Here is a 10,217-nt window from a genome sequence, read left to right as displayed (position 1 = left end):
TTGGAATGCGAACCTACGCTGGTTAGTCCGAGCAGTCAGCCGTCAGCCCATCCGAAGCGCGCCCTAAGCGGTTTTAATAACAACCATGCCCTTTTATTTAGCCTGACTACAAATTATGAATACCTACATATTCCAGCTCTGCGTCGTGTTATAATACTTATAATAGAACGAAATGAAGTAGCTCTAAATAATAAAACGAAATCAGTTCTGTCCGTTTTTGACTGATTGGTTTGTTCGTTTGTATAAATATGTAATTCAATTTACAGTTAATAAGATACATTTTATTCGGATAATAAGTTAATTTCTAGTTAACTAGAATGAGACTCTTCTATTTTAGTTTTTAAACTTATACCGGTAAAACTGTTTTAATATTTTTGATCACATTTAAAGCAGTTTACTGAATCACTAAGCGACACATAATTATTTATTTCAGCACGCTACATTTATACTAAACTATTTATACTGTTTTTATTAGTATTGAATTCTAACAATATTTTGGTGGTAACTACTGGGAATAAAAATTCCCAGTAGTTACCACCAAGCCGAGTTGGTGGTAACTAGTGGGATTTTTTTTACCAGTGGTAAAAGGTGGGAAAAAATGCCCAGTAGTTACCACTGGTAAGAACTTGGTGGTAACTAGTGGGAATAACACATTCTTTTGCGCACTCCCTAGGATATATCCGATAGAACACCGATAGACATGTAACTCGTCGGCGATGATATTATGATCGAGGCTTTGTAACTTTGATTTGACAGCCATCGCCAAAAAGTATATGAGCCCGGCGCTCTATCGAGTCCAGGGCTGCCAGCTGATAGTCGGACCAAAAAAAGTCTGCAGCAGATTTGATAGCCAGTGGCAGCAGTATTCCATGCACGAGCGGACCTATGTTTAGTGCCGCCTCACCTTAAATAGGACATCAGGTTTTGGTAGCAGGCCTGGACTCAATTGTCGACCCGAAATTTTGGTTGGATTATTATTGTTCTAATACAAAGGCCGCAATGAGACTACCATAAAAATTTTGTTTTGTACCAAGTTTTGTTTCTTTTTAAAAATAAAGGAATGTCTCCTTTAAGTAAAATGAGCCAGCTTAAGGATTTAAGGTAGTTTCCCTCCAGGGCCCGACTTATCTTTCCACCCTGTATATGGCATCCTATTTGAAAGCAATCCTACAATTATGGTCATACACGCCAAATTTGTCAAAATTGTTGTTATTACACCATCATCTGTAAATATGTAGTTAGTTAATAAGTTTGTGCGTGTATCCTACTAACATTTGTTGTAAGATTTAAATTAAAATGACGAAATTGATCCTTAGTTGGCCTTAAATAAATTAAATTAAATTATTAATCACAGGATAATTAAATAACAACAATCTTAACAAATATAGCGTGTATGATCATGATTGTAGGATTGCTTTCAAATAGGATCAATAAACATTCTTTGAATATGTAGGTATATCTTCCTTTGACGTGGCTGCTATAGTCTTCAGAATTTGATTTGCCGTGTGATCATCGCTTTCTGGTTGCAACTTGGTGCCATCGAGGAATGTCCATAGTATATAGGTATATGAAAGAAAAATATTTATCACAATACCTTCTACTACTACAGGGCGGCACCTTTAACCTTATTTTGGCAGTGATAATAATATATCCTGACTTAATATAAAATAGGTTAGGTGTCTACATAATTGTGTATCAATAATATTTTCAGTGGCTCATCTCTGTTATATATATACTAGCTTTTCCCCGCGACATCTTCAGCGTGGAATTATTAATTTAGGTAGGTAGCTATTATTTTATTCAATCAGTTAAAGGGTAATTTCTTGAATGAAAACTACCCTTTGTCATTCCCCGGGACTCAAACTATCTCTATGTACCCAACTAAATCGTGCACCAGCACCGGTGCTACACCGCGCGGGCGGGACAGTTCGTATTGACAAAGTTTGTTGTCCAGTTTGTGTTAAGTCCCCATACAAAGTTCCACCCCTTTAAGGGATGATTTCTGGAATAAAAACTATCCTATGTCCTTCCTCGGGACTATAATACCAATCTCTATACCATACCTATTTCAAATAAATCGGTTCAGTGGCTTAAGCGTGAAGAGGTAACAGACAAGACAGACAAACAGACAGCCACACTTTCGCCTTTATAATATTAAGTATGGATATGCACTAGTCCAAGCACCAAGGGCGTGTAAGCGATAAGATAGAGATTCCGTGTCGGTAAAAGACAATAGATAGGTACCTATATTAATAGTTGATCGCTGGCTGTTCACATTGCCGGCGAGGACTCTCTTTGCACTCTTTACTCGCAGCGATAAAAGCTGTCAACGATAAAGTCGCTTAGCGGTAGGTACTCGCTAAGCGATGTTCGCTTGGCGGTCGGAGAGACCATGCAACTAGAAAAAATAGTCGTATTGTTTTACCACATCTATATCGATATTACTAACGAACCTCTGTAACTCAAAAAAAAAAGAAACTGTATTTTTACGTGTCTATGTATAATCACCTGCCTAACACGAATTTTAATGTGTTTTTAAGACTAACAAAAACCTACAAGAACCTCTCTAAGTCGATGCACTCTATAAGATAAAACCTCGTTGACACGAAGTTTTGGCGTTTCCCTTGAGATCCGTGCTATCGAGGTTCCACTGTACTACTATTCTGTGACTAAGGTTACAATACTTAATTCACGAAGGCTGATATTTGCTTGTAGACCTTCATCATCATCATCATCATCTCAGCCATAAGACGTCCACTGCTGAACATAGGCCTCCCCCTTGGACCTCCACTCGTACCGGTTGGAAGCGATCCGCATCCAGCGTCTTCCGGCGGCCTTAACAAGGTCGTCCGTCCATCTTGTGGGTGGACGTCCTACGCTGCGTTTGCTAGTCCGTGGTCTCCACTCGAGCACTTTTCGACTCCATCGGCCATCTTCTCTGCACGCAATGTGGCCTGCCCATTGCCACTTCAGCCTGCTAATCCGGTGGGCTATGTCGGTGACTTTAGTTCGTCTACGGATCTCCTCATTTCTGATTCGATCACGCAGAGAAACTCCGAGCATAGCCCTCTCCATAGCTCGTTGAGCGACTTTGAATTTTGAGATGGGGCCGATAGTGAAAGACCACGTTTCGGAGCCGTAAGTCATCACTGGTAACACACATTGATTAAAGACTTTCGTCTTGAGGCACTGAGGTATGTCGGACGAAAAGACATTACGTAGTTTCCCGAACGCTGCCCAACCAAGTTGGATTCGGCGGTTGACCTCCTTCTCGAAGCTTGTAGACCTTATTAACCTTAAATACGGTGTTTAAAACGTCAAACTCGCATTCAAAAACTCGCTTCGGTCGCAGCCGGACGCCCCAACTCGTTTCCAGTTTTATATTTCTAATCGCTTCTCGCTCATCGTTCTTGGTGAAACCAATGCCAGTATATTGAACCTAAAAAATAATATATTATATTTACATTTATAACACGAGGTACGATAAATATACCAATTATTTTACACTACTGAAAACTGCAACTAAAACGTTCGATATGTTTCGGAAATGTTTGGGCACAGTCATTTGTAAGGTCAAATATCCTCCCATCACCCATCTAATTAAATAAAATGTTCCGTAGGTTGTATGTATAACTATATACAGGATACAGGTGTATAAAGACGGGCCAATAACACCTGCTTTGTAGGTATCTTAGTTCAGTCATTATAGATTTTGACCTGTGAATTATCAGTTCTTGGATTTTTTTTCGTAGGTCCCTCGGGGGGGGTCAAGGGAGTATAAATTCAAAAAGTAGACTGAATCAGGCTTCTGTGTATATTCAAAAAACGGTTTTTCTTGAATAACTCGGGCATTTTTGATTTTACAGTAAAACCGTGAGGACAAAAATTGTAGGAAATTTGATTCTCTACAAGTTTGGTCCTCACAATTTTTCTTCTAGGATCGAGATTTTGGAAATTAAATTTTAAAAAAAGCCACAAGTTCCTAAACCTACGTATAATGAACACCAACTACGCCGGTATCGTCTTGGGTTGTCCCATTCGTTTTTCGTCAAGTTCTTAAATTAGTCCTATTCTGCTTTCGTCACCCATTCTACATTCGTCACAATCGTCGGTGGCTTTCAATGTAGAATGCGTGACGAAAGCAAAATAGGACTAATTTAAGAACTTGGCGAAAAACGAATAGGACGACCCAAGACGATACCACTACGCCATATTGGTTAGTACCATGCAACCCCGCGACCCGCCCCGGCTTCGCACGGGTTACACAAAACCTTAACAGATTATACACCTAAATCTTCCTCAAGAATCACTCTGTTGATAGATGAAAACCGCATGAAAATCCGATCTGTAGTTTTTGGGTCTATCGCGAACATACATACACACAAACAGCGCGGCGGGGGACTTGGTTTTATAAGGTGGAGTGATTCTATACTCGCTGTGGTCAGTTGTCTTCCTCCCTCTCTTCCGCCCGGGAGGGTATAAATAATAAATAATTAAAAGCCTAAGCCGAAACACCTATTAAATACTTGTCATGGAGAAGTTACTTTCTGGTCTTCATGAAAAAGTTCCATTCACCAAATAGCACTGTTTAAATGCAAATGTAAAAATATACTATAAGTACCTATATATAAAATATTTGAAAAGTTTCGTCTATTCTTTCTGGAACCCATCACCAGAAATAGGTCTCGACTAAAATGATGCTTAAAAATAACTTGCAGATTAAACATAACGAAGAAGACATATTGCCAAACGTGAAATACGCGTCGTTAGGGTGTTCCAGCTGGTCTTCATCAGCAGTTCCACTTCATTAAATATCACTCATTTTATTTAATCTGAATGCTTGATCATCATATGATTCAACAACAAATTTAAATGTATTATGTCTGTAAGATTAGACGAGTTAGGAATAAATTCTTACGGAATGATCATTCACAGAGATAGGTAGAAAGATGGACAGACGGACGGATGCACAGACGGATAGACGGACAGACGGACGGACGGACGGACAGACGGACAATAAAGTGATCCTAAAAGTGTCCTGTTTTTTCCTTATGAAGTACGGAAATCTAAAGAATTACTTTCTGCTTATCATAGCGTTCTTTCTTTAGACATACGAGTACTTTATAGTAAGTAATAATCGTATTAACTTTATTCCTCTTCAACTCGATACCTACACCCGTTCCCGAGATAAAGGGCCTTGACTTGACAGACAGACAGACGGACGGATAGACAGACAGACGGACAGACGGATAGACGGACGGATAACGAATTGATCCTTAAAGGGTCCCGTTTTTTCCTTTTGAGGTACGGGACCTAAAAAAATAACTTGTACTGATCATAGCGATCTTTGTTTGGACATATCGTATAGTAATACTCGTATTTACTTTACACCTCTTATTACATATTTCGGTCCCTTTTACATATTACTTACATAGGTGAAAGAAAAACTATTAAGTTAAGTATGTATACCTATATATATACTAATATTATTTCTAGTACCAAAAAATCTACTTACTAACATACCTACACGTAATTTAAAAAAACCGGCCAAGTGCGAGTCGGACTCGCGTTTCTAGGGTTCCGTACATAAGTCCGACTCACGCTTGACTGCACATTTCTAATAGGTTTTCCTGTCATCTACAAGTGAAGATTTTATGTATTTATATTTTGTGTATTTTTTGTATTTCAAAATTTTAGACTTAGTAGTTTCGGAGATAAAGTAACTTTTAGGCTATTTTCTTAAATAACTTCGAATAAATGTATTTTAAAATTATTAAAAAAAAACTACTACTAATTTACATATGTGTACCAAATTTCAACTTAATTGGTCCAGTAGTTTTGGAGCAAATAGGCTGTGACAGACGGACAGACAGACGGACAGACAGACGCACGAGTGATCCTATAAGGGCTCCGTTTTTTTTCTTTTTGACGTACGGAACGCTAAAAACAAACCTCCTATGAGTAGATCCACTTCACTAAATGTCACTTTTTTTGAACGTAAATACTTGCTTTATTGATGAAAACACAAAAATCGCTATATGTATGCCTACTTATAAGATTCGAGGAGTTCGGATGGACCCATCATCAGAACTGGGATTTGATAAAAACGGGATACCTATACTTTAAAAAAAAATCCAAATCTGTTCACCACCGCCAACCGGTTGAAATTCTAACCTACGAGTAAGTAGTGGCTTACAAAATTAAAAATACCTACTTTCCAAATTTCATTATAATATAGTTTTTGAGTAAAATTGCTGTGGCATATGGACGGATAGACGGACAATTCTACCTTAGTGTACTTATGAGCTTAATCACAGAATAAATAATAGTACTAAGTACAGAAGACTCACTCTCTAACAAAACGCGTCTGTTACGATCAGCACAGATATGGCCGCTAGGTGGCGACAGCGCCACGCGCGGCTTATGGCAAACCCCAAAATTGGAGCCGAACGGACGTACTTTTAGCTACCTGTAGCAAAGCAACGAAATCGCGGAGTGAGACACGTCAGTTAATATTTACTTACTTCTTTTTTTTACTTTGAGACATTCTTAGCGGTAAACGTATTCGCTATGGCCGAAAACAGTTTATAGATGATTATCTTATATCGATGCTTTAAATTATTGTTGCTTTCCCACAGCCATCGTAAATTTATTATCTTTTAAACTTTCGTTTTTCATGCGTTCCTGAAACCATAAAGTAACTATAATCTGTGCTGAAACTGAACAAATCTGTACACATGAACACTGAAGAACGTGAGATTGATGGAAGAAAATAATGCCTGAAAGCTGAAATCTAAATTTGAAGAATGTAGCAGAATGCATTGAGCACTGTCAGTTTTTTGATATTCCATATTCCATAATATCAATATCCAGAGAGGAAAATTGCGACTACGTTTGTATGGAGAACCGGACATCCCCTTGCCTCTTAATAATATGCTTCGGCACATGATTACACATATTTATATGTAGGTACGTGCATTGTATTTCCATATCTTAAAGCAGAGAGCCAGACGGTGCTTGCTGGATATTGGTTTCTGAAATCTTCGACTAAGTCTTGGGTCATATGAAAATAAAGCTCTTTACATAACATTGTATAATATTTTCCTTTTTCATAATTTTTTTTATATAATATGCATTTTTTTCTTGGATATAAATTTCTTGACTTCGATTGACGTGTTTATTATTTTCGTTACTATGACAGCGTGAACATTGAAAAAAAAAATATAACGTGAAGGTTGAGTCCGCAGGTGAAGGTACAGTGACATTTATAGTTGATCAAGCAGATTTTGTCAGTAGAAAAAGGCGGCAAATTTGAAAAATGTACGCGCGAAGGGATATCGACTCATAGAAAATTTGAATTTCGCGCCTTTTATAACTGAAAAGATTTGCTTGACCATCTATATAACTCACACAAGCAAGAACCACCAACGACGATTTAAATTAATATGATAAGCATTTAAATAGCAACTTTTTGGCGTTTATCGTGCGTACTTCTATTCGTCTTTTGGGAAAAATTACCACAAACAAAGGGCCTACGGTGAAACACGAAATTCCAAATTCGTTAACTGCCACTCTATCACTCTTGCATATCCGAGCGATAGAGTGGCAGATAAAGAAATATCGCTTTTCGGGTTTCGCGGCAGGCTGTAAACAAACCGCCTTGATCCATCAATGTTATATAAGTAGTTGGTCAAACCAATTTGTCAGTCAGTAAGAACCGGGAAATCTATAGTCGTCCTTTTCTTTTGGGTGCTAGTACTAGTGTAAAGTGTAAGACAAAGATTGTATGATTGTCTCTGTCTATGATTGAAAGGAGACAACCTTTGAAAAAACTATATTTATTCGAAACATCTGTGAAAACTTGATTACTTATGCATGCAAATTTTCAGCTTAATTGAACACCCGGGAAGTGGGTATTTAGATTTGATTGATACAAACAAACAACGGGGCAGGTGAAAGTGAAACTACATAAAAGCTTGTAAAAATGTGGCTTCTGGAATTTCCAAGTTCTATTGGAATTTCAGATGAAAACGTCCTTATTGCATTTGAAGCATAAAGACGTACCCTTATTATTTTATGGAAAGCCACAAATAACAACCAATTCGAGGCTACTATTATTAAGGTGGCAAAATACGAGTAGGTCAAAGTAACTCGTAAGCCTCGTAACACAAAATAAGTTTCACAGAACAAAATTATTTACATATTCTAATAAAAGGACTGAAGTGTAGTGCTGCGAAGAAACGGTATTTTAATGACATAATTTTATTATGGATACCTATACATGGTAGAAGAAGACAAGTAGGCATGGAATCCTCCATTTTGCGTGGTCTGACGCATCTGGCCGGGCTTTCCCGATTTTCTGTCGATGTCTGTGAAGACCTTTCGTCACAAAATACCTAAAATAATAAGTTTTAAATTAATCAAAAACTCTCCAGTTTGCTATTCATTCAAACTGAAAACATCCAAATTTCTAAGTCGTTATACGACCGGTGTCTTATATGCCACTGAAAATTCAACATCAATAACAACTAATTAGGCATAGCGTCCAATGTAGAGAATGGCACAGGCACTTAGTTCTTACGAATTTTACCTGAATTTATTAATCAAAGGAGCTGATGTAAAAGTGAGTTGGGAAAGTTGGCAGCTAGTCGCCGAAGGTCCGGTTTTCCAGAGTTTAGCCCCTAATCAAGTAATCATGCACCTCACATACCCTGGCTCATGGCTTAGGGCTTTTAACAACACAATAAATGCTTATTTTGCCGCTTTCTCCACTATCTCTCCCTGCCATCTAACCCAGAGGGGAAAAATATATACCTTATTGTGGCTACTCCATCTTCCTCATGATAATTATTTTACTTCACAGAAAAGCAATTGGTTAAGATAGTTACAACAAAGTCATTGTTAATAGCCGGGGTTAGGACCCACGACCATTGGTTTAAAAATTATACTTTTTACCTATATGATTTGTAAGTATGTTTATAATAAATCTGTTTTCTTTTTGCCATTTTGAAGTAGTATTGTATCGCTTTATATTATTATTTGTCAATTATTTTTTTAATCATAGACAATTGTCACATGTTCGTTTCATGATAGATCTACACCCACGCAACTGCATGTCATGTTCTTGCGGTTTACTTTTATAACGCCAAGATCGAAATTTGACTGCTAACTCCATCTTGCGTCCAGTAGAAGAATCAAAGTATTGTAGAAAAATGAGCATGCAGTTTACTCTATGCCGTAGGATCCCCTTTTGAATGTCATAAATCCAAATATGGCAGCCATACCCATCGACAAAAAAGTCTAGTTTCATTGACAGTTACGATCACAAGTTGTCAAATGTAACAACTTGCGATACATTGTGATCCTAACTAGAGCTGGGACACGTTGGCAAAATGCGTACCAAAAGTACGTTTCTATGAAAATACCAGTTTTACGTGTACCACCCCAAATAGGCAATTTACGTGTTTACCGTACTTAAGCGACTTACAAATAAGGGTTATTTATGCAAATATCGACTTTTCATTAGTCTGATCTGACGTATCGTGACGTTTTGAGCCAAGGCCATTAATCAAATGACATATTAACAATGTAAAAATTATTTCCATTATTTTTTGATCCAACAGACACCCAGACGACTGTCTGTTAACAAAAAAATATTTTACTTAAAGTAAAAATAAGAATGGAGGTACGAGGTGTTGGCAACTTCATATTTGTTATATTTCGAAAAATAGAGTCCGTGCTTTTAAATACTCGACAAACAAAACGTCGTCCATTAGGAAAAACCTGTCCCAAAAACTATTTCAGTACAACACCCCCACCTCTAGTGTGGATAGAGTTCACTGACAGGTGGTGATTGTACGCGATTCCACAAGTCATGATTTATCCGCATCAACTGGATATCCTCATGATACGTCAAATGTCCGTTCTCGAATACACCCCCTGTTCATTTTCTATGGAAATTGACAATGACAGCGACGCGTTTCCATAGTAAAATGAACAGTATTGCAGCTGCAGTTGGAAATGGAATGTCACTCTTACGGGCGGTTACTAGTCAAGTATAAAGTTATAAAAAGCCTTCAGACATTGTCGTTTGCACCTTGAAAAACAATATTGCGTTGAATTGAGTCAGGGGGTTCGAAGTGCGTGTAACAGACAGCGTCTGAAATACGAAGAGGAATGATTTCAACATTTTGAGGTTATTTTTTTTTAGGCAATAA

General features: G+C 37.7%; 1 long non-coding RNA gene across 1 annotated transcript; it reads right to left on the bottom strand.

Annotated features, from left to right (window-relative positions):
- Positions 1-2,616: 2,616 nt before the first annotated feature.
- Positions 2,617-9,939, bottom strand: LOC134671115 (uncharacterized). Its single transcript, XR_010099184.1, has 3 exons — positions 8,276-9,939; positions 6,525-6,684; positions 2,617-3,439 (listed from the first exon to the last, which is right to left on the bottom strand). It is a non-coding gene; the product is annotated as an uncharacterized LOC134671115 (long non-coding RNA).
- Positions 9,940-10,217: the final 278 nt, after the last annotated feature.

Source organism: Cydia fagiglandana, chromosome 15 (assembly GCF_963556715.1).
Source record: "Cydia fagiglandana chromosome 15, ilCydFagi1.1, whole genome shotgun sequence".
NCBI classification, from domain to species: domain Eukaryota; kingdom Metazoa; phylum Arthropoda; class Insecta; order Lepidoptera; family Tortricidae; genus Cydia; species Cydia fagiglandana.
This window is presented reverse-complemented; position numbering and strand designations above follow the sequence as displayed.